Here is a 26,282-nt window from a genome sequence, read left to right as displayed (position 1 = left end):
CCACAGCTACCTAGAATACATCTCCTCTCACCCACCTTCCTGCAAGATAACCATCCCCTATTCCCAATTTCTTTGCCTCCGTCGCATCTGCTCCCGAGATGAAGCATTCCACTCCTGGGCATGCCATAGACGGCCTTGTTTTTCAAGTACCACAACTGCCCCTCCACAGTGGTCGATAATGCCCTCGATCGCCTCTCTCTCATTTCCTGCAACTCATCCCTCACTCCCCCTCCCTGCAATAACAGCAAAAACAGAATACCCTTCATCCTCACATACCACTCCACGAACCTCTGGATTCAACGCTTCATCCTCTGCCACTTCCGCCACCTGCAATCTGACCCCACTGTCAAGGACATTTTTCCCTCCCCACCCTTATCTGACTTCCAGAGGGACAGCTCTCTCCATGACTCCCCTGTCCACTCCACACTCCCCACTCCCCACTAGGCCTACCACTCTGGCACTTTTCCCTGCAACCGCAGGAAGTTCTTCATCTGTCCCTACACCTTCCCTGTCACCTCCATCCCAGGCCCCAAGAAAACCTTCCACTTTAAACAGATGTTCACCTGCACATCTGCTAATGTAGTATATTGTATCTGCTGTTTCCAATGTGGCCTCCTCTACATCAGGGAGACCAAGTAGAGGCTTGGAGACCACTTTGTGGAACACCTACAATTGGTTCACGACAAATGATTGCACCTCCCAATCACGAACCACTTCAACTCCCCCCCCCCCACTCCTTGGATGACATGTCCATCCTGGGCCTCCTGCAGTGCCACAACGATGACACCCATATGTTGCAGGAACAGCACCTCATATTTCACTTGGGAACCCTGCAGCCCAATGGTCTCAATGTGGACTTCACAAGCTTCAAAATCTCCCCACTGCGACCTTATCCCAAAACCAGCCCAGCTCGTCCCCGCCTCCTTGACTTGTCTGTCTTTTCTCCCACCTATCCACTCTTCTCACCTCAACCCCCATGCCTACCTCCTACCTACCAGCCTCAGCCCCGCCCCCTTATCCTGTCTATCTCCCCTTGACTGACCAACCACCATCCTAACTCCCCATCTACACTCACCTTTACTGGCTCCATCCCCACCTCCTTGACCTGTCCGTCTCCTCTCCACCTATCTGCTCTTTTATCTACCCACCATCCCACTCCCCCTCTCTCTCTATTTATTTCCCCTCCCCCATTTCTGAAGAAGGATCCAGACCCAAAATGTCAGCCTTCCTGTTCCTCTGATGCTGCTTGTCCTGCTGTGTTCATCCAGCTCTATGCCTTGTTATCTATGGGAGAATGGAGAGAGGTCACACAGAGTGGGACAGCCTGCTAGTGGACGGTGAAGGAAGAAAGGGAAAAAGGCTCTCAGCAGAAGGTTGTATCTGCAGAAGATCTTAAGGGAACAATTTACTTGCTCTGTCTTCACTAATACTTAACACCTCTTGTAAAGTCATAGAGTCATAGAGCTGTGCAGCGCAGAAACAGACCCTTTGGTCTAGCTTGTTCATGATGACCAAATATCCTAAAGTAATCTAGTCCCATTTTCCAGCATTTGGCCCCTCTCCCTCTAAAACCCTTCCTCTTCAAGTACCCATCCAGAAGCCTTTTAAATGTTGTAATTGTACCAGCCGCCACCACTTCCACTGGCAGCTCATTCCATTACACACACCACCCTCTGTGTGAAAAAATTGCCCTTCAGATCCCTTTTAAATATTTCCCCTCTCACCTTAAACCTATGCTCTCTAGTTTTATAATCACCTACCCTGGGAAAAAACCTTGGCTATTCACCCTATCCATGCCCCTAATGACTTTATAAACTTCTATAAGCTCACGTCTCGGCCTCCAACACTTCAGGGAAACTAGCCCCGACCTATTCAGCCTCCCTATTGCTCAAATCCTCCAACCCTGGCAACATTCTTGTAAATCTTTTCTGAACCCTTTCAGGTTTAACACCTTTTCTATACCAGGAAGAACAGAATTGAACACGATATTCCAAAAGTGGCCTAAACTGTGTCCTTCAAAGCTACAACATGACCTCCCAACTTCTATACTCAATGCACTGAGCAAAAAATGCTAGCATACCAAATATTTTCTTCACTACCCTGTCTACCTGTGATTCCACTATCAAGGAACTATTGAGCTGTACTAAAATGTAGCACCTCACATTTATCTATATTAAACTCTGTCTGTCACTCCTTGGCCCATCAGCCCACCTGATCAAGATCCCATTATACACTGAGGTAATCTTCTTTGCTGTCCACTACACCTCCAATTTTGGTGTAATCTGCAAACTTACTAACCGTACCTCCATGTTAATATCCAAGTAACTTATTTAAATGACAAAAGGTAGTGGACCCAGCATCTTTCCTTGCGGTACACCATTGTTCACAGGCCTCCTGTCCAAAAAAAAACCGCCATCACCATACTCTGTCTCCTACCTTTGAGCCAATTTTGTATCCAAATGGCTAGTACTCCCTGTGTTCTATGTGATATAATCTTGTTAGCCAGTCTACCATGCAGACCTTGTGGAACACCTTGCTCAAGTCCGTACAATTTCCACCACTCTGTCTTCATTAATCTTCTTCACCACTTCTGCATATTTCTCAAAATGGATGTGCCAAGATGTGCTTTCTGGGCTGCTTCAATTAACATTTTGCTGCTGCCTCTTATGTTCAATTTTCTCCTGTATAAAAAAAGGAATTGTGTCAGTGTGCATCCTGGGTGATATGATTATCATGATAGAGTGCCAGCCAATGTATGTGAGCTACGAAAATTTTTTTAAAAACTGTGGATGTTGGAAATCAGAAACAAAAACAGAAGTTGCTGGGAAATCCCAGAAGTTTTGGCAGCATCTGTGGAGAGAAAGCAGAATTAATGCTTCAGGTCCAGTGTTCTGAAGAAGGGTTACTGGAACCAAAACATTAACTCTACTTTCTCTCCACAGATTTTGCCAGACCTGCTGAGATTTTCCACCCACTTCTGTTTTTGTATGTGAGCTATGAATTGTGAATACCAAGCTTGAAACAGTGCTGTGTGTGTGTTAAGGCAAGTAAGACATGTGAAATGTGCTATCGATTTCTAAATCTTAGAGTTTGCTGTTAGGTGTATGATTGGGAACGGTGAATTGAGAAGTGGAAGAAGTTACTGATGAGATATACTATTTGAAGATGAACCCACTTACTTTGGCATTTCACACCAGATTATTAAACTTCTTTTGCAACGAATCCGTGTTCTTGGAGAAACATTCCAGTAATTGTGCTCCACTGTTCCTTTGACACACAGCTTCCTACCACATTGTAAATACAGGACATCTTGCCTTGTCTTCATCTCCTCTACCAAGACCTCCAATGTGTCAATTCAACAATTCACTCTTACTCTTTCAAGTGAACAAGGTTTACTTCAGAAAAAAAAAATCTCAACACTTTTTGCAGCCTTCATGCATTTCTCTTTCAAAAGGTGCGGAGCTGGTTTTGATGTAGCACTTAACCACTAGTGATAATAGGTCCCTGCTGATGCATGCAGCTAATGAAAAGATGGGGCGAGCTGGCTAAGCATATAGCCTGTAAAGTATTATTTGCAATACACTGAAAGCATGCAGCTTAATCATGTGCTATGATAATCATGCCTGTTTTTAGATTATCTAGTTTAACCTCCTTGAAGTTTATTGCATTGGGAAGATGTGTTGTTGTCAATTGAGAATAATACCATGGTCTGTCTCAGGGTTAAGTTTCCATCTTTGCAATTCAGCTGAGCAACCAAGTACAATAGAAAGCTATGTCACATTCTGCACCAAAAAGTTCCCAGCTAATATAATTAAAGCCTCTCTCTGGTTAGACATGGGCTGTAAAATTCCAGGCCAGCAATCATTGATCAAACCCATCCAAGAAATGAATCTCCGTAGTAATACTCAAAGGGATTCTCGCCCTCGAATAATTATAACTTCAATGTGTAGTTCAGCAGCATTTCAAAATACTGATAATAACCTTGTGCAGCAAGTAAAGAACTTTGCAAAAATGGAGGAAAATACATGCCAAAAATAACCACATGAATTGCAAAGGTTGAGGCATGCTCACTACTTCTAATGTTACCGTAAGACCATAAGGTAGAGGAACGGAATTAGGCCACCCACCCATCAAGTCTGCTTCATCATTCAATCATAATGGCCAATATGTTTCTCAACTCCATCCTTCTGCTTCTCTCCTTAATCCTTGGTCCCTTTACAAATCAAGAACCTATCTATCTCTGTCTTAAAGGCATTCAATATCATGGCATCCACAATATCCTGTGGCAATGAGTTCCACAGTTTCACCCCTCTCTGGCAGAAGAAATTCTTCCTCATCACAGTCTAACAGGCCATCCCTTCACTCTGAAGCTGTGCCCTTAGGTCCTAGTCCCTCCTACTAGCAGAAACATCTTCTCCCCATCCATTCTACCCAGGCCTTTCACTGTTCTGTAAGTTTCAATGAGATCCCCCATCATCCTTTCAAACTCCATCAAGCACAGGCCCAGAGTTCTCGACCACTCCTCATATGACAAGCCCTTCATCCCAAATTATTCTCGTAAACCTCCTCTGGAACCTCTCTAATGCCAACACATCTTTCCTTAGATATGGGGCCTAAAACTGCTCACAATATTCCAAATGCAGTCTGCCCAGAACCTCATGCAGCCTAAACAGTACATCTCTGGTCTTGTATTCTTGCCTCTTGAAATAAATACTCACATTGCATTTGCTTTCCTAACTGCCAACTGAACCTGCATACTAACCTGAAGAGAATTAGAACTGTACCAGGACTCCCAAGGACCTTTGTGCTTCAGATCTCTGCAGTCTTTGCCACTGTAGAAAGTTTACAACAAGCACATTTGACAGGTGAGATAAGGCTTTGATACAGACAATTATATGTCTAGTCTAAAGTAACTAATTACGTGAATGAAAGCCTTTGTTAAATTTCACAGATTTCTGACCTTCAGCAATCAGTTTGGCCTGTTTTAATGATTACTGCAGTAACTTGGTCTTGCTTTGTACAAACCACAGAAAATTGGCTGCCATTGGAGTTAATGGTGAACCTTTGACAGCAAGCCTTCCATTACATTGCATTTATCATAGAATGATTTTGTTTGCCTCGGTATTTCTGCATTGTTCAATGCCCTTCATTTCGCTAAGTAAGCCTTTTTGTTAAGTTACAAACTGTAAGTAACAAATTGTGAGAGTGGCAATTCTTTTGGATGGTCTCACTAAATTTCATATAAACAACAATTTCAGGAGGTTGCAGTAACATCATAAACCCTGAGTTGTGAATTTCCAAACTGTGATTGAATCTAATTCTGATTCAAACTGATTTTTCTAGAACCAATTTGATTAGATTAGATTCCCTACAGTGTGGAAGCAGGCCCTTCAGCCCAACAAGTCCACACCGCCAGTTGAAGCATCCCACCCAGACCCATCCCCCACACGCCACTGAACACTATGGGCAATTTAACATGGCCAATCCACCTAACCTGCTCATCTTTGGACTGTGGCAGGAAATGGGAGCACCCGGAGGAAACCCACGCAGACATGGGGAGAATGTGCAAACTCCACACAGACAGTCGCCCGAGGCTGGAATTGAACCCAGGTCCCTGGAACTGTGAGGCTGCAGTGCTAACCACTGAGGCCCCGTGCCACCCAAATTAATTTAATTCATCTGGTCCCCAGGGCCAGTTTGAGTTGACCTGAAAACAATTTATCTTCTTCAACTTTAAATTTAGCCAGCATGCTGATTGAAATCTAAAACTTGCTTTTGTTGAATAGCATTATTAGCATTTCAATCACATTTTAATGTTTTCAATTTAGAGACCTTCGTAGAGCCAATACCAACATTACAAAATGCCAAAATGACCAGAAAGGTCAAAGTAAATTTGAAAATATAAGTGTTATTTACCTTTTTGTTTAGTTCTATGATGTATGTTACACAATAAAAATTTTCTTCTCTTGTTACCATGCTCAAAAAGAAAACTGCCACATGGGTCAGCTTACTGAAGGTAATCCTGGGCTACAAAATAATGGAAGGGAAAGATGGCTGAAGGAGGCAAGAGGTTCTCTGTGTGAGGTATCATGCAAGAAAGTGATTGACAGTGGGAGAGATGTCTCTAGTACAGCAAACAAGTCAAAATTGAAACCATATTTGCTAAAAATTTTAACTTCAGAATATAATGGTAATTACATTCAGCAATGGTAATTATAGAATAAAAACTGAAAGAACAGCAGATGCTATAAATCAAGAACAAAAACAAAGTTGCTGGAAAAGCTCAGCAGGTCTGGCAGCATCTGTAAAGGAAAAAGACAGAGTTAACATTTTGGGTCTGATGACCCTTCCTCAAAGCTGATGTTTCTGGTAATTATAGCCCAGACTTTGTGACAACTGGGCATCAAATAGTGTCTTCTATTAGAGTCATAGAGTGAAAGAGTTATAGAGTTGTACAGCATGGAAACAGACCTTTGGTCTAACTCATCCATGGAGACCAGGTGTCCTAAATTAGTCTAGTCCCATTTTCTAGCATTTAGCCTATATCCTTCTAAACTTTTGCTATTCATATGCCCATTCAGATGCTTATTAAATGTTGGAATTGTACCAGCCTCCACCACTTCCTCTGGCAGGTCGTTTCATGCATGCACAACCCTCTGTGTGAAAAGGTTGCCTCTTAGGACCCTTTTAAATCTTTCACCTCTCACCTTAAACCTATGCCCTCTAGTTTTAGGCTCCCTTACCCTGGGAAGAAGACCTTGGCTATTCATCCTATCCATGCTGTGAAGGTGCCAGTGTTGGACTGAGGTGGACAAAGTTAGCAATAGTCATTCAGTACTTCCCTGGAGTGGAGGGATCTTCGCAGCCTTCAACATGTCATCAATGACGATGAGTACCTCGTCAAGATCAACCCTACACCTCTACTTCTCGCCTTCAAACAATCGCCAAGCCTTAAGCAGACTATGGTTCACAGCAAACTACCCAGCCTTCAGGACAACATCAACCACAACACCACATGACAACCACTGCAAGACATGTCACATCATCAACATGGACACTACCATCACACATGGGAACACCACCCACCATGTACACAGCAGATACTCATATGACTCTACCAAGGTTGTCTATCCCATACACTGCAGGCACAGATCCCGAGGCATGGTATATTGGTGAGGCAATGTGGCTACTCCAACAACAGATGAATGGACACCGAGCAACAATCGCAGTCAGGGAATACTTCAGTATGTCAAGGACATTCAGCCTTCGATCTTCGGGTAAATGTCCTTCAAGGTGCCCTTCAAGATACGCAACAATGCAGAATCACCGAGCAGAAACCAACAACCAAGTTCTGTACCCATGAAGACGGCCTCAACCGTGATCGTGGGTTCATGTCAAACTACACATAACCCCACCACATTGTTCCGTATCTGTAAAGTCTTCCTCATTATCCTGTTTTGACATCATCACCTGGATAAATTGTTATGATCTCTCTACCTTGATTAATTTTTACAATTTTGGATTACTTATGACTTTGGTTAGACGTTCGGCATGCAACTATTATAGCTATCATGTTATTTTAGTCATTTGGTTTGTCTCCAGCACCACCTTATTTTTTTTTAAAATAATTCTCTTTATGCCTCAATTAATTGGGTTATAGGTCATACCTTTGCTTGTTATTCAACTGTTGACACTTTACTCATACCATCTAACAATTCGGATCACCTACAGCGACTTAACAGCGACTTACTATTTGACACTCCGTCACACCATTAGTTTGATATTTTGATCTGTCTGCCCATTGATTTCTCTGCCTGTAAGTTCTGTGCCTGTGTGTGTGCTCTTCTCTCTTGCTTCATCTGATGAAGGGGCTACTCTCTGAAAGCTTGTGATTTAATTTTAACCTGTTGGACTATAACTTGGTGTCGGGTGGCTTGTGACTTTGTCCTCCCTATCCATGCCCCTCATGATTGTATAAACCTCTATAAGGTCACCCTCAATCTCCGACGCTCCAGGGAAAATAGCCCAACCCTCTCAGCCTCTCCCTAGAGCTGAAACCCTCTAATCCGAGCAACAACCTTGTAAATTTGTTTTGAGCCCATTCAAATTTCACAACATCTTTCTAATAGAAGGGAGACCAGAGTTGAACACAATTTCCAAAAGTGGACCATCCAATGTACTGAACAGCTGTGACATGGCCTCCCAACTACTATACTCAATGCATGAACCAATAAAGACAAGCGTACCGAATGCTTTCTTCATTGCCCTGTCTACCTGCAACTCCACATTCAGGGAACTATGAACCTGCACTCCAAGGTTGCTTTGTTCAGCAACACTCCTCATGACCCTACCATTAAGTGTATAAGTCCAGCCCTGATATGCGTTAACTAAATGCAACACCTCGCATTATTCTGAATTAAACTCAATCTGCCACGTCGCGGCCCATCAGCCCAGTTAAACAATAGTTAAACTCAGCCTTGCAAGTTTAGATTGTTTAAATTTTTTGTAATAGAGATAATGGGAACTGCAAATGCTGGAGTGTCCAAGATAACAAGGTGTGGAGCTGGATGAACACTGCAGGCCAAGCAGTATCTCAGGAGCACAAAAGCTGATGTTTCGGGCCTAGAGCCTTCATCAGAAAAACTAAATTTTTTGTATGGCAGCTTTGTTGAAAATGCAACTGCATAATGTCACGCCAACTGAAACAGGGCTTCTGAAACCACAATGAGTAGACAAGCAACCGTGTATTTCCTTAACCAACCAGATTGCAGGATTGTGAAATTAACAGCTCAAGGACGGAGGAGGAAGGATGAATTTATAAGAGTGAAGCTAATGGCATTTCAGATAAAGAAGGGAAGTTAAATTAATGGAAAGAAAGGTTAAACTAAACCAGAGAAAAAATAGTAAAAATAAAACTTATACACAATCTTCAAAAACAATCTCCACTCTCAATCATTATCTGAAGGAACAAGACTCATTTGTTGTAATATATAACATTCAGTCCCAGGGAGGTTGATTGGTAGTAATTAACACATATCAAGTTATTAAAAGGATATTTATAATTTTGAGTTAAAGCATTTTTGCTGAATGAGATTCAACGAATCCAATCTGCCATGATTCACAGCAGCTTTTCTCACACAACCATCACTCTTCATTTCATTAATTATGCATCCAAGCTTTATGGATCTGTCTCCTGGAATCATGTGGGAGAAAGGTGGAAGTGTTGAACCCTCAGAGGATACACTGACTATCCCTGATAGGCCCATTCTTTACCAAATGCAAGTAAATCCTGTCCCTGAGAAACTTCTCCAATAATTCCCCACCACTGACCTAAAGCTCCCTAGTCAATATGTTCCTGAATTAATCCTGTAGTTCTTATTAAACAAAGGAACAACTTTGGCTATTCTCAAGTCTTCTGTGACCTCACCTTGGCTAGAGTGGAGAAAAAGGTCTCTACTAAGGCCCAGCAACCTCCTCCTTTGCCTCCCTCAGTATCCTTGATAGATTGTGTCAGGCCCTAATGACATATTTTACATTGATGTTTGTCAAGTCACCCAATGTCTCCTCCATCTTAATAACAACATGTCCTAGAATATCAACATACCCCCTCACAACCTTACCATTATCTAGGTCCTTCTCCTTGGTGAATACTCATTAAGGATCTCACCCACTTCCTCTGGCTTCATTCAAAAATTCTCTCTCTTGTCCTTGAGTGTACCTATTCCTAGCTACTCTCTTGTTCCCAATCTACATATAAAGTGCCTTAATCTCCATAATCCTACTTGACAAGGATGTGTCATGGTCCCTTTAGCCCTCCTAATTCCTTGTTTAAATTCTTTCCTGCTTCCTTTCTATTCCTCAGGGGCCTTGTCTTATTTCAATTTCTTAAGCCTTACATATGCTTCATTTTTCTTTTTGTCTAAACTTCCAATATTTCATGTCATCCAGGCTTCCTAAATCTCACCATCCTTACCTTTTATCCTCACAGAAACATGCTGGTCTTGAATTCTGATTAACTATCATTTAGATGACTGCCACATGTCGGATGTAGATTTACCCTCAACAGCCACCCCTAGTCCAATTTCTCCAGTTCCTGCCTAATACTGTTGAAATTTAGCCTTCCCCGAATTTAACACTTTCAAGTGAGGATCTGTGGTAGTCGTATCCATAACTATCTGAAAGCTGGTGGAATTATGGTCACTGGGCCCATAATTTCTTTCACTGAAATTTGGATCACCTGCCCTCAGACATCCTCCAATACAAGTAAAATACAGTTCCATTCCAATTTTCATATTGTATCAAAAAGCTCTCCTGGATGCATTTAATAAATTCTTCCCTATCTAATTCCCTGGTAATGAAGGATTTCCAGTCAATAATGGGGACGTTATGATCACTCCAAAAACCCTGTAATTTTCACATCTTTCCATGATCCATTTAAAAAACTGTTCTTCTGTTTTCAGCTGGCTCTAGTATAACTCCTTTATAATGATTGTAACTTCCTTATTCCTGAGTTCATTGCATATAGCTTCACTGGATCAGCCCTCCAAGATATCTGCTCTTAGTTTAACTGTGATATTTTTCTTAATCAGTAAACCACACCCCACCAGCACCTCTTTTACATTTCCATCAAATCTATTAGCATAGTGGCTCAGTGGTTAGCACTGCTGTCTCATGGCTTCAGGAATCTGGGTTCAATTTCTCTCTCCACTAACTATTAGCATGCAGTTTACACATTCTCCCTGTGTCTGTGTGGGTTTCCTCCAGGTGCTCTGGTTTCCTCCCACAGTCCAAACACGTGTAGGTTAGGTGGCTCGGCCATGCTTAATAGTGCCCAGGGATATGCAGGCTAGGTGAGTTAGCCATAGCAAATGTGGGGTTGCAGGGGTCGGGGTGTGGGTCTGAGTAGGATGGTGTTCAGAGGGTCAGTGTAAACTCAATGGGCCGAATGGCCTGCTTCAATACTGTGAGGATTCAGTGAGTAGCTTACAACATCCATGGAGATGTCAGGTCCAACACATTTAGTGCCTGCTGCTGGGAGCATGGACCTGCACCGTATTCTTGCTGTCATCAGTGGCAAGCTAAGAGGCAGGTAAGGTGATTCCATGTGCCCTATCCACTCAGGAAGAAACATGGTGCTAGCAGGCATCCATAAAGAGGAGAGGCAAGTGATGTTGGTGAATTCTAGGACATTCACTGAGTGGGTTCAAAATCGGACATGAGATAGGCCATAGGAACAGGGTAGGTAATTAATGAAGCAAGCTTAGTAAGATCCAGTGAGAGAGTGTGCCAGGTCTCTGGATAAAATAAACCTCCAAAAACTTTGGCATCACTTGGACTTAGCTAAAAGAGCATAAGATTCAGCCCTATATTCTGAGTTTTTCAAGCATGTGTTCGTTGACTCTGGTTAGTACGCTGTATGCAGGGGTCAGACGTCTGCAGGAAAAAGAAACATATCCAAGTGTCTGAGATAACAGGAACTGCAGATGCTGGAGAATCTGAGATAACAAGGTATAGAGCTGGATGAACACAGCTGGCCAAGCTGCTCCTAAGATGCTGCCTGGCCTGCTGTGTTCATCCAGATCTATACCTTGTTATGTCCAGGTATCTTCCATTTTTAAAAGATTAAATATGAGCACAGGAGGCTATAATACGTTCATACATACCTCATGACAATGCCTCAACCAATGAGAGCCTACTCTCCAATCAATCATGCAGCATAAATTGGAGTTCCATTTACAATGTGACATTCTTGTGTCTGTCCTGGTGAGTGAAAGATGAAATTCAACTGCATATCTTCAGTTTTCTCACATTCACATTACCCCATCACGTGTTACATATTGTATCAAGTTGGATCCTCAAAATAATATTAAAGTAAATATCTACCTACTGGAATTAAACACCTGCATCACCATTACCCAACTACAAAACATTGCATGAGAACAGGAAGTGATCAGAATTATGGCTAGTTGGGGATTTCGCCTACTTTCTGTTTCTGCGGATATTATCATCTGCTGACATTTTCAATGCAGTCTCCACACGACTTCCACACTTCTGCAAACCACTAACGCTGCTTTTGTCCTTAAAATATATTGCACCAACAGTCCTTCATCTGTGCTTTCAAAGTTTCTTATATGATGACTCCCTTTCAATATTATTGTGAAACTGAACCAAACAAAAGTAAAACCATTGTAAATGAAATTTTAAACAGAAAATTTCACAAGCACATTCAGCACTATATAGCATAAATTTATGCTATTGCTGTTCTTTTAAGTCAATCAGCATGAAGCACCAATAAGTTGCAATTAATGACCCAGCCAATCCTCCCAAAATACGTAAGACTAAATCAAGTCAGCCTGCAGCAGAGGGTCATAACAGGAAGCAGTGCAACGCATAAATAGTATTATGACCTTCCAAATTCATGATAACATAGAAACACAAAAGCAAAGTAACTAAATAATAGGTAAGCATTGGAACTTGTTGATAAAGAGATCAAAATCTTCAGAACTAGACAGATCAATCTGTAGAAGAAAATGTCAATTATTGAATAGGCTTTAAAAGGTGGGCAGGATTTCTAGACAACACTATAATGGGGTCAAGTTTAAACAAAGTGCTGCATATTAAGAAAAGTGCATATTGGCCATTTTTAGCCAATCTCTTTCTGCTTTAATATTGCTGTTTTTTTTGTTAGCATATTGCATATTCAAAAAGATTTGTATCATTTGTTGTAAATTGATTAGTTATTCACCTGTGTGTTTACTATTGGAAGTTGGCTTATCTGATTTAATTTGATTTGCTGTTGCCACATGTAGCGAAATACAGTGATAAGTGTTGCTTTGTGTGCTCCAAAGGCAGATATTACCAAACAAAGTGCACCAGGGTAGCAGAACAGAGTGAAGAATACAGAGTCACAGCGCAGAGAAGATACAGAGAGAGATCAACATTAACATTTGATGTGGTGGAAGAGGAGAGGAGAACCTAGGAGCCCAGAATGTCTGCTTCCCCTTCCCCCAGTACCTCTCCTCCCAGCAATCCCAAACTAGAATGTTAAATGTAAACCAAATTTTACCCTACTGAAAGAGCACACTGCAGTTCATGTTAGCAAGGGTAGATTGTGGCTTGTGGTTCTCACTGTAGTAGAAATCCTGGTCTTGGGGATTAGCTGTTGGCTAATCTGCTTGGCCAGCTCCAATAATCCTAGCTGGAACTCAGTAATGAGTATTACCAATGCTGTAGGCAGGTGCACAAGGAAGGCACCTAGAGATCCTCGACAAAGGTAAGTCAGGGTGGTATTGGGAAGTGGGATTCAACCAGACAGGGAGGCGTGCAGGTGCTTGAGCGTGCGTTTTGTTGAACAGGCAGTTAGGAAGGAAAGGGAGAAACCAGCCATGGGATTGCTAATGATGCATGTTGAGAACCCCTCAAAGATAGTACCTCTATTTCCTTTCGCACTTATGAAGACTTTTTTTTAAAATAAGCAACTCACTCCTACTGGGCTGACCATGCCAATATGGTAATTTTGGTATGCGCAGGGATTTATCTGTGGCAATGGAGTTTTGATATAATAGGCGATCTGCCAACTTCAGGGACTCCCCCTCCCCCACCGTCTGTGTTATAGGAGTCAGCTCAGGAGTGGAAAAGGTAGTGAGCTTGCCACTCATCATGTTCCATTGTAACTAAAACATACCCAGTGGGAACACATTAAACCCAAACATTCAGGAGGGATAACAAAGTGTGAAGCTGGACGAACACAGCAGGCCAAGCCGCATCTCAGGAGCACAAAACCCACTGCATCCCAAACTTCACAAGCTTCAAAATCTCCCCTTCCTCCACTGCATCCCAAAACCAGCTCAGCTTGTCCCCGTCTCCCTAACCAGTTCTTCCTCTCACCTCAAGCCGCACCTCCATTTCCCACTTACTAACCTCATCCCGCCTCCTTGACCTGTCAGTACTCCCCGAACTGACCTATTCCCTCCCCAGCTCCCCACCTATACTCTCCTCTCCACCTATCTTCTCATCTATCCATCTTCGGTCCGCCTCCCCCTCTCTCCCTACTTATTTCAGAGCCCTCTCCCCATCCCCCTCTCTGATGAAGGGTCTAGGCCAGAAACATCAGCTTTTGTGCTCCTGAGATGCTGCTTGGCCTGTTGTGTTCATCCAGCTCCACACTTTGTTATCTCAGATTCTCCAGTATCTGCAGTTCCCATTATCTCTGATCACATTCAGGAGGGATACCAGGTTTGCCAAAAACGATCCTCTGCCACCTGCTGGTATCCACATGGCTGCAGATGGCTGCAGAAAATCTCTCCATTTGATCATTGTTTAGCAGCAAATGTGGAGTCATAGCGGATCTGAGGTAATGTTAATATTTTTTGATATTACGGATTTGGGTCACTCCCTGAGATACCTGACCACACTAGATACACCAAAGCTCTGTGCACCTATAGCATGTACGTTGCTGTGCTGAAGGTTTGTTCTCTAGAATGAGCTGGAACCTAAGCTGACTGAGCACAATCTCAACGGTTGGACCTACATGACAATGTGGGAAGTTGCCCAGCCCTGCTGAGTGTAAAAACCCCAGGCCACCCCAGGGAAGTTATCATCTGAATATTGTATCCTCAGCCATCAGCAGAGTGCTGACTATGTCACTGGCAATGTTGTCAACTGACACTTACTGAGCAACAATGGATTCAGCGATGCTCACATTAGGTTCCCAAATGATAGTCAGTTTACGATTTCATAAGAGTTTCAATCAAAACAGAGAAAGGAGCTAAATTCTAGACATCAAGTGAGAGTGACTGTCCTTAGTATTAAGGCTAGCTGTGGCATTAAGGGCCTGTAGCTAAATTAAAGCCAATGGGAATCAGAGTGTAAACTTTCCATTGGTTGGAGTCAAATCCACAACGGGAGGATTATTGTTGGGAATCAATCATTGTAGCCTTACGACATCACTGCAGGTGTTTCTCAGAAATCTTCTCAGCCCAAATCATTTTTAGATGCCTCATTAATAACTCTGCAACTGTGAGAAGACTTCCATAACATGTTGGCCCTTAAAACTGGTGCGGGATTGAGCCCAAGTGTTAAAATGTATACATTTAAGTGCAAATCCAGAATTGCTTGGCATTAGTTAATACTAAATATCAAGACAGCATCTATATGAAAGTAACAGATGTGAGTATTGCGTGGAGCCTCAAGAGGGCAGAAGCACAGAGGAACAGTGATTGTGCCTGTCAGTATTGTCTTCTCTTAGCGGAGAAATAGCTAATCTCAATTATTTGGTTATTTACGTGTTATGTTCAATTTCTTAAGATTACACAAGACCTATCGCTTAGCAAATAAACTTAATCAATTGGTGGCCTCACCAAAAATGCACTTCCAATCTTTCAGAGGAATAAGAACATTTTCTGAATAACTTTTCTTAAATTAGTCAAGTCCTGAGCAGCAGCCTGACTGAGAGCAGTAGGGTACCACACCAAGAAAAAACAGAGAAGATCCTGGGAATACTCAGCAGGTCTGGCCGGGTCCATGAAGAGAGAAACAGAGTTAATGCTTCAGGTTATGACCTTTCTTTTAATGGAACCCAACCACCCTGAGTTCTGCCTCTTCGAGACATGTTGGCAGGGATAGCCACTAACTTCAGTTAGAGCTGCAGAAGGTGCCCTTGACAAAATGCTAATAACCATGCGTGTATTTCCTGGCACAGGCAGTCCCCTGGAAAATTATCTTTTCAAGATCTTGGTTAACAGAATGCCTGATGCCGAACATGTGCATCTACCATGGAACATAGGGCTGATGCATCAATTACACGGTTAGTTCTAAACTTTGACTGCTTCTTTCTGCAGGCAAGTTACAATATGTTGGACACAGAGGTCTGCCAACCTTGAACATTCCAGATGAGCTGATTCACAAAAATCTTTGCATCAATTATACACTTGAATATCAATCTGTCCAAAATCTGTCATTTGTTGTTTTGCAGATGGTTGCTGTATCAGTGAAAGAGAAAAATCTAAACTATTCAGCACCTGACAATCCATATCAATTTGCTTATTATTTCGCTAGTACATAATCTGTGAATTATTTGCAGATATCTGGAGATTTAACATTAAGTTCAGTTGGTTGGACAGGCTAGTTTGTGATGAATTGTGATGCAAACAGCATAGGTTCAATTCCTCCACTGGTTGAGGTTACCATAAACATCCCTCTTTCTAAACCTCTCTCCCCGCTGTGACCCACAGGTTAAATCACCACTGGCTGTGTCTCTCTAATCAGATAACAGCCCCATGGGCCTTTGGGTCTCTGGTAACTTTACCTTATGAAATAACTCCACTGACACTGGTTTCCTGTCACTAAGTCACACTTCATTTAAACATGTAGAGTTTATGACACTTATTCATCTTCCTCAGAGCCAGCTCTCATGGTGTCAGAAGGTCTGTCACTCCTGTTTACATCTGTCAGCAAGGGCTCCCTGATTGGGCCAGGTTAACAGCCCCAATCAGGGAATTCATATTCTATGGATCCTCCTGGCTGACCTGGTTACAATCACTACACCTTACACAGTCAGTTTTGTACAAACTGTGAGGTTTGAGTGTGAATCTTCCAGCTGTGCAAACTACATCAAGGTCAAGTGCCTTGAAGGCAAAAAGGACTGCAGATGCTGGAATAACACTGTGTAGAGCTGGATGAACACAGCAGGCCAAGCAGCTGTGTTCATCCTAGCTTTTCCGCTCCTAAGATGCTGCGTGACCTGCTGTGTTCATACAGCTCTACACTTTGTTATCTCGGATTCTCCAGCATCTGCAGTTCCTATATCTCAGCAGGTGATGGAAGCTAGAATCAAAAAAATGTGGAGCTGGAAAAGCACAGCAGGTCAGACAGCATCCGAGGAATAGGAAAGTCGATGTATTGTGTTGGAACCTTTCTTCAGGACTCATGTTCAGTTGTGTTCAGACTGCAGATTCTACAGTGCCTTGAGGAGTGTCTGACGCTAGTGGTGCAGTTGATAGGAATGACATTAGAATGTACACTTGCTGATCTGGGCCACTCATGTGAGGTCATTGAATTTCTTAAAGCACAATATCTAAGGCCTTGGGATATAATTGGCATTCTAAGTTATTGTGACCCTTTGGCTGCTGAGACTTTTTCTGGAGGCTCTCCTGCATGCCTGTGGACTTCTCTGCAAATCTTCAGTCAAGATCTTGACCCAGTGTTGGGACATCTGAGAGTGCTGTCACATTGTCCCATATCAAGCTCTGTTTGAAAATGCTTCCAGTAATTCTCCCACCAAAATGCATCTCTCCTTTAAAAGGTTTGGGTTGGCTTCAAGTGGTGCAGACTGGCTCAAACTCATGCTAGCCTCTGATGATTTTGCACCCCTCAGTTCACTTGTGCATTAATTGTCCAGCTAGCTACACATATCAATGAGCGAGTCACATGAAGCTTGTGTACTGGCTACATTGAAAGCACTGGATGCATTTAATTGTGTATCATAATCCCTAGGCCTTTTTTTTCAACTTTAGTGAATTTTATGACCAATTTGTTCAAAGTACATTGATGTTTTTATTGGAAAGTGGTGTTAGCTAATGATTCCAGCAACCTTCACATTATATGTATCCCTCTGAAAAAGACAGCAGGATTATATTTTAATTTAGTTTGATTGTCAGCTTCTGGTCATTGACCTTTATGCGGATATCCTTCCACATGCAGATGTTGAAGTCAAAGTTCACTTTCCCAGTGATCATGCGCCAATCTATTTGCAACTTTGTTTTTGATTTATTTGACAGTTCTGTCTTGAGTAAGACAGCCCAGAACCTCGCAACCTTCTGTCAGGACATTAAAGTCCCTATGGGGGATGGCACCCTTTGACTTGTGAAATATGGCTCTGGCTTTAAAGCTTTTCCTTCCCGCACAGTATAATATGCAGAGAACCCACTCTTCTTATCACTTACAAGACTATCTATCCATTATAAAAATATGAATGTCACTATCAAAACGAAACAACAGGTCTAATGATTAACCTGTTTACTTCAGTGAACAGTGGAAAGTGTCAGCCAGCAAGGGTAGGTGGATCAAACTTAAAAACTGAACTGGACTAAAACTGACAAAAGCCAACTATGAACTGGCAAATTGTATTCAAGCTGTTTTCTGACTTTGATCTCCTCATCAGGGAAGTTCCCTTGCTGAGAGCCCAGAGTACAAAGCTTTTAAAAATTCTTTTGCTGCTTTCAAAGATGCCATTAAGGACTGTTGGTTTGTTTATTCAATGTTAGTTCAAATGGGAGAGGGCAGGGTGTACTTGACATCAGTCCAACAACTAAAATGCCAGTACAAGAGAAATTAGTCACAAAACAACTTTAGTTTTGTTTACTCATATGGCTCAAGATTACTGTTGAGTAACATTATATGATTCTTATGTGTAGTGTCTCTAAACCTGATATTAAAAGTACAGTCTTTTGATTATCTGTCATCGTTGAATTGTACCTGTTATTTTCAGGCTTTCGAAAGTTTCTTTGGAACAGTGTACATCAGTCGAGATGGAGCCCAACAGTTAACCTGATAATAAAGGAGCATTTTATAGTGTTTTCATAGCCTTATGTTGACTCTAAGCACTTTTGCTGATTTTGAGATACAGGGAAGAATCTTATGTTTTGGCTGGTTTGGAGATTAAAGTCTACTTAAAGGCCTCTGTCCACCATTGCCATCAAACGATGTGCACAGAAGGTCAAACTGTAGGAGAAATTTGTCAGCTTAGAGTTTAATTTGGGTTTGGGGGTGTGGTATGGGGTGATGCTGAAAAGCATTCTAGTATTCAAGTGCTTGTCAAAGGGACTGGGTAACAGAAGTGGGGGTGAAGATTGGGTGTGAACTATCTCACTACCCTTGTTTCAAAACTTCCAGCTTGCTTCTCCTCCACATCCCCCCATTCAGTGAAACACTCCCTACATTATGTAAATAAAACAGAAAGAACTGTGGATGCTTTAAATAAGAAACAAAAACAGAAGTTGCTGTAAAATCTCAGCAGGTCTGGCAGCTCTGTGAAAGGCTATCAGAATTAAAGTTTTGGGTCTGATGGCCTTTCCTCAGAACAGTTCTGAGGAAGGGTCGCCAGGCACGAACCATTAACTCTGCTTTCTCTTCACAGAATCTGCCAGACCTGCTGAACTTTTCCAGTAACTTCTGCTTTTGTCCACAACATTACTTCCACATGCTCTGGCCTTCTACTGTTCTTGCAGTGGCCATCACGCTTCAATGGCAATACTGAGCATAATGTGGAGGGAACAATGTTGGACTGGGATGGACAAGGTCAGAAATCACACAACATCATGTTACAGTCCAACAGGTTTATTTGAAAGCACAAACTGTCAGAGCCTCACTCCTTCTTCATGTATTAGTGAGAGAGGTGGTATCAGGCACAAAATTTGCAAGAAAAAGATCAAAGAGTCACACCACTGCTGATGATGTATTAAACAAAAACTAAGATGCTGTTAAATCTTTAATCGGTTAGAAGGTTTTAATTGATTAATACGGATATGAAAATCCCCAAATTTCTTTCAAGTCACTGGCCTTAGAGAACTGAAGTTTTTGTTTAAAAGTTTTGTCAAATATCTATAACTCAGGTTGTGGGTGAGGTTGTTGACTTGCTCACGGAACTGGCTTACTTTTATTCAGATGCTTCATCACCATGCTAGCGGATATCATCTTTCCCCTAGGATAGAAAGGATCTTTCCCCTAGGCTGGAGGAGTTCAAAACTGGGGGGGGGGGGGGGGACATATTTTTTACGGTGAGAGGAGAAAGATTTAAAAAGGACATGAGGAGCAACTTTTTTTACACAGAGAGTGGTTCATGTGTGGAATGAACTGGCAGAGAAAGTGATGGATGCAGGTACAGTTATGTTTAAAAGACATTTAGATCAGTACATGAAGAGGAAATGTTTGGAAGAATATAGGCCAAATGCAGGCAGGTGGAACTAGTTTAGTTTGGGAAGAAAGAAGGTGCTGTTTCCATGCTGTATGACTCTGTAACTTATCACTTGAACACACTGTCAGCCATTCTACCATGAGAGCTACATGACCTAATCAGATTACATCACATTCACGATAATGCACTTCTCTCAGACTTGCAGGGTAAATTAACACATAACTGGAGACTACAGAAACTCACTACAGTGGGATGGTTGTGAATATAAGTCCTAACCCCAAACAGAATAAATTGTTACAGAGATATTAGGAACTGCTGGAGAATCTGAGATAAAACGGTGTGAAGCTGGATGAAAAATTTGCCTGAAGAAGGGTCTCGACCCGAACGTCAGCTTTCCTGCTCCTCTGATGCTGCTTGGCCTGCTGTGTTTATCCAGTTTCACACCATTTTATCTCAGGAAAAATTGTTAGTCACTTGATTTCAAACCGGCAGCTATCAGCTCGGATGAAGACAAAGGGTAGCACAGGGGGGTGTCTGCAAGGGCCAGGACAGGAGCTCCACTTAGCCAGAGGGAGACCTTATGCATCAGCTTCTCAGTTGAGGTCTTCACCAGGGCAACAGATAGAAGGATGCTGAGAGAGAGGGAGAGAAAGAAAGAAAGAAAGAACAGGCAGCCAGACCCTAGCAGTTGTTGGCAACATGTGAGAAATCTGATGTTATCACAAAAGGTTAATGTTTTTTGTTCATTCGCAGCATGATGCCATTGTTGGAAAATATGTGTAAACTTGTGAAGATTGGACAAGTAGATAGGAGCTGATGGTTTCCAGTGATTGAGGAGTCTAGAACATGGAGGTACAGGTATCAAGGTCAAGTATAGCAGAGGAAGAGAAACAGTTACCAAAGGGCAGGCTGTGAAATGCATCAGGAAATAATATATAAAGATGGCAATAGATTCATTCTCATGTTGTGATTTGATGCATATGTCAGATCTCATTCAATCTCTGCATTGCACATCAGTACAGAGATTCTGTAATGGAAAGTGTTCTCAGAAAGCAAATGTAAACACAAATGTCAAAATGTTTAACATTAATAATAGTATAAAAGCACAATAACTAAATTATACAAGATCTAGATCATACAAAAAAATTGGCAGCACAACAGCAAATTGCAAAACACGAGGAAATAATTTATTTCATAACATTATCTAGCTCGCAAGTTTAAAAATTCTCAACTACTTACTACTAAGCACTTCTATTTGATAGATACACATGTTGACTGAAAAAGAAAAGAGATTTGAACTTTGAATGTCACATTATTACTCTTTTGGCAAGCTATAGGAGGCCCTGCTGCCCACCAATCTGCTAAAACCTACATGCTACTCAGATAAACACATACTACCAGATTTAACAACATGACCTTAAAGTCAGCCCATTAAAAATAATAAAGAGTTGCATCTAAGTTCACAGAACCTCTTTTTCAGAGAATTCAGCAGAAAAGAAATGTCAAAGCTGTGTAAAACAGGCTATGATTCAGCACAGCAGTTTTCTGTCATTGGTGAAAACCAATTTCACTCTAGCATGTCTTGAAGGTGTGAGATAAACCAAATAAAAGACTTTTAGCATTTTTAGTTCATAACTAAGAGCATAGAGTACAAGAATAAAACAATAATTGTGAATTGGGACAAAAGAGAGTCAGACATAGGTAGAATACAGTTTGTAATACAGGATGCCCCATTGTATGACCTTAATACTCTAGAGAATATGCAACATATTTCACTAAGATGTTGCATCTAGGATTGACTGGAATTATTTTCTTTTCAGCACAAAAGATTGAGGCATGGTTTAATAAAGACCTTTTTTTAATTTGTGAAGTGTTTTGGTAGTGCAAATAGAAAAAAACAATTGTTTCCTTTTTGAAGAGTTAGTGAGAAGGATTTTAATTTAATATAACCATGAAGATTGTGAAACCCTGACAATTTTGTCTATTGAGGAGAGTTGATTTTTGGAGGAATATCCTCCTTCCTTTTCTTTCTCAGCCTCCAGACTACGCAGCTCATCATGTTTGGGAACCACTATCTCAAGCAGAGCCTACTTGCTCTTTCTGCTTTGATTTTATTGTCTTTCTGATATGCTGAACCTCTCCTTTACCACTACACCTTCCCCCATAAGCCCTTTGCTCAACAACCTGCTTTAGATCTGAGGAGAGGACATGAAAATTGGAAAAGAAATAGAAGTGCAATATAGATAATATAACATTAAGAGAAGGAATTTAAGTAAAGATGTTCAGGCAGTGGAAACGCTGCTGGGAGCAGTAAATAAAAGGCACAAGATTTGGTCAGAGCCGTCATCAAACCTCATTAGTGAATTGATGTTGTGGGGAGATAGATGAAGATGGAAATCATGGATAGAAATAACAAAACAATGTGATGATGGAAGATTTGCGATTTCACGTGAACTGGTAAAATTCTAGAATGTCATTGTGGCAGTTTCTTTAACAGCATGTTTTAGATCCAATAAGGGAAATGGTGGAGTGAGGATTGTTTGGCTCATTTATCTAGATGACTAGAATGTGGTGGAGAGTATTGAGGACAGCATAGATTGAACTCCTGTACTGGCTCAGGTGCTTCCTGCAATCTGCCTCCTTGTTGTTATTTTCAAAGTGAGGTCATGGCTACAGCTTTGATTAGCAACCCTAGAATAATGAAGATGTTATATGGGCAGAGGTCAAAGGGAACAGTCCGTATTAGCTTGAATGGTGAGTAATTAATTAGGATTAATTACCAGCATTTGTAGCACAGTGTTGATAGTCCGTCTTCTGAATTTGAGTTCAAAAAGAATAAGCATCCTTCCACACCTCCGCCCTCACATCTCCTCATCCCTCTCCCATGAGAACAGCATGCTGGCTCAGTGGCTAGCACTTCTGCCTCACAGTACCTAGCAACCGGGTTCAATTCCAAACTTGGGTGATTGTGTGAAGTTTGCATATTCTCCTCTTACCTGCATGGGTTTCCTCCAGGTGCTCTCATTTCTTCCCACAGCCCAAAGATGTGCAGGTTAGGTGGATTGCCCATTGTGTGCAAACTAGGTGGATTGGCCATGAGAAACATAGGGAAGGTGTGTCTGGGTGGGATGCTCTTTGGAGGGTAGGTGTGGACTTGATGTGCCAAATGGCCTACTCCCACACTGATTCTATGATTCACAAATACCACATTCCATTTATGCCAACCCATGCCACCTCATTAATTCTCATAAGTTTACTAAGCAAGTTGTGGCAGCTGATAGGAATGCCCACTATGCCCATCACCAATCCCATATAGTCCCTTATACCCTTACATAGTACATTAAAGTCCTGTATATAGTATATTCCCACCCAACCTCATGGCCCTATATACTCCCTGTGCCAACATTTGCCATGTTGGAAACTCCCCATGATTCTTTATAGCTCCTAAGCTTAACTAATGCCAACTCATATTAACCATGTTGTCTCATCTCTTCCCATTTTCCTACTATCTCATCCAAAATGCATGACAGAGGAACTCAGGATCCATACCGGCAACAATGCAGGTCTGAGGCAAGCACAGCAAGGTACTACGAGTGGGCATCTTGGAAAGTAGCCCAGATGTGTTATTCAGAATACTGCAAAGCTCTCTAGATTCAAGAATTGCGTACAGTGGATTTGAATTTTGCAGATGTCACCATTAGTGAAGGATTGAAAATTCAACTAATTTAAAGCCCATCAATTTAATCAGTTGTCAGAAAACTATTGAAACCTATCTTCAGAAGAATATTGCCTGAAAAATTGAGCAAGTATGAACAAATAAACGAGTCAAATTCACAGACATTAGATCATAATTGAATAATATAGCAGCAAACAAGGCTATTCATACACTCGTGCCCGAGCTGGCTCTTTAGTAGAGTTGTCAAATTAATCATAACACTTTTATCTTTCCCTATATCACTATAAATTTACTCCCTAGAAGTACTTATTCAAAGCTCTCTAGAATGTTGATACTGAATCTGTTTTCATCACCCTTTCAGATAGAGCATTCTAGGTCTCACACATTACTGTGAAAAAGAATTCTAATATCATCTCTTTGTTTATTTATTCAGTCAAGAGATGTGAGTGTTGCTTGCTGAACCAGCATTTAATGGTCTTCTCTAGTTGCCTGCGAGAAGGTAGTGGTGAGCTACAAATATTAAATGAGGAGCAAAGGTAGGCACTTGGAGCCTGCTCTGCTATTTAATAATATCATGACTGATCTGATTTTGTCCTCAACTCTACATTCAGTATATCCCCCATAACCTTTCATCTCCTTGGTAATCAAGAATCTATCTCTGCCTTGAAACCATTCAAAGATTCTGCATCCACTGCCTTCTGAGAAATGGAATTTCTAATACTGACAACCGTCTCCGAGAGAAAAAAATACTTCCTCATCTCTGTTTTGAATGGGTGACCCATAAACTATGATTCTGAGTTCTAGATTTAGAGGAAGGAAACATCCTTTCAATATCCACCTGGTAAAATCCCCTCAGGATCTAATATGTTTCAAAGAAGCAGCCTTCTTGAATTACTGCAGTGCTTGTGCTGGAGGTAGACCCACAATGCTGTTTGGATGGGAATTCCCAGATTTTGTCCCAATGACACTGAAGGAGCAGCAATTTAGAATGATCAGTGCCTTGGAAGGGAACTTGCAAGTAGTGGCGCTCCCATTTACAGCTGCTCTTGTCCTTATGGATGGAATTGGCCTTACATTTAGTAAGTACTGTATAAGGAGCCTTGGTGAATTTCTGCGCTGAATCTTGTAGATGGTATACGTTGCTGCTACTGAGCATCAATGGTAGAGGGATTGGATGTCTGATTGCTTTGTCCTGGATCTCCCACCTCCAACACACCCTCTCCTCCTGGACACCACCCCAAGGCCTCCTACCCTCCCTCGACCTCTTCATCTCCAACTACAGTCATGACATCAGTTGTCTCAACCTCTCCACCCCTCTCACCCACTCCAACCTCTTGCCCCACAGAACTTGCAGCCCTCCACTCCCTCCGCTCCAATCCCAACCTCACCATAAAACCCCCGGACAAGGGAGACACAGTTATAGTGACCTCTATATCGCCGAGGACAGGCACCAACTCTCCGACGCCTCCTCCTACAGGCCCCTTGATCATGGCCCCACCACCGACCACCAAACCATCATCTCCCAAACCATCCACAATCTCATCACCTCAGGTGAACTCCCACCTACAGCCACTAACCTCATCGTTCACCAACACCGCACGGCCCGCTTCTATCTCCTTCCCAAAATCCACAAACCTGCCTGCCCTGGTCGACCGATTGTCTCTGCCTGCTCCTGCCCCACCGAACTCATCTCCACCTATCTCGACTCTATTTTCTCCTCCTTAGTCCAGGAACTCCCTACCTATGTCCGTGACACCACCAACGCCCTCTACCTCCTCCAAATCTTCCAATTCCCTGGTCCCCAACACCTCATCTTTACCATGGACGTCCGGTCCCTATACACCTGCATTCCCCATACAGATGGCCTAAAGGCCCTCTGCTTCTTCCTGTCCTGTAGGCCCGACCAGTCCCCCTCTGCTGACACCCTCATCTGCTTAGCTGAACTCGTCCCCATCCTCAACAACTTCTCTTTCAATTCCCCCCAATTACGACAGACAAAAGGGGTGGCCATGGGTACCCGCATGGACACAAGCTATGCCTGCCTGTTTGCAGGATATGTGGAACAATCCCTCTTCCATAGCTACACTAGCGCTAAACCCCACCTCTTCCTCCATTACATCGATGACTGTACCGGCGCCACCTCATGCTCCCACGAGGAGCTTGAACAGGTCATCCACTTCACCAACACCTTCCACCCCAACCTTCAGTTCACCTGGACCATCTCTGATACCTCTCTCTCCTTCCGGGACCTCTCTGTTTCCATCTCTGGCAACCACCTGGAAACCGATATCCATTTCAAGCCCACCGACTCCCATGGCTACCTAGAATACACCTCCTCCACCCACCCACCTTCCAGCAAAAATGCCATCCCCTCTTCCCAAATCGTTCACCTCCACCGCATCTGGTCCCAGGATGAGGCATTCCACTCCTGCACATCTCAGATGTCCTCATTTTTCAAGAACCGCAACTTCCCCTCCGCAGTGATCAAGAACACACTTGATCGTATCTCCCACATTTCCCGCAATTCATCCCTCATACCACCTCCCTGCAATAACAACCAAAACAGAAACCCCCTCGCCCTCACGTACCACCCCAACAACCTCTGGATCCAACGCATCATCCTCCAACACTTCCATCATCTACAATCCGACCGCACCACCAAAGACATTTTTCCCTCCCTACCCTTGTCAGCTT

This window comes from Stegostoma tigrinum, chromosome 1 (genome assembly GCF_030684315.1).
Source record: "Stegostoma tigrinum isolate sSteTig4 chromosome 1, sSteTig4.hap1, whole genome shotgun sequence".
In the NCBI taxonomy this organism is placed as follows: domain Eukaryota; kingdom Metazoa; phylum Chordata; class Chondrichthyes; order Orectolobiformes; family Stegostomatidae; genus Stegostoma; species Stegostoma tigrinum.
Note: the sequence above shows the minus strand (reverse complement) of the source record.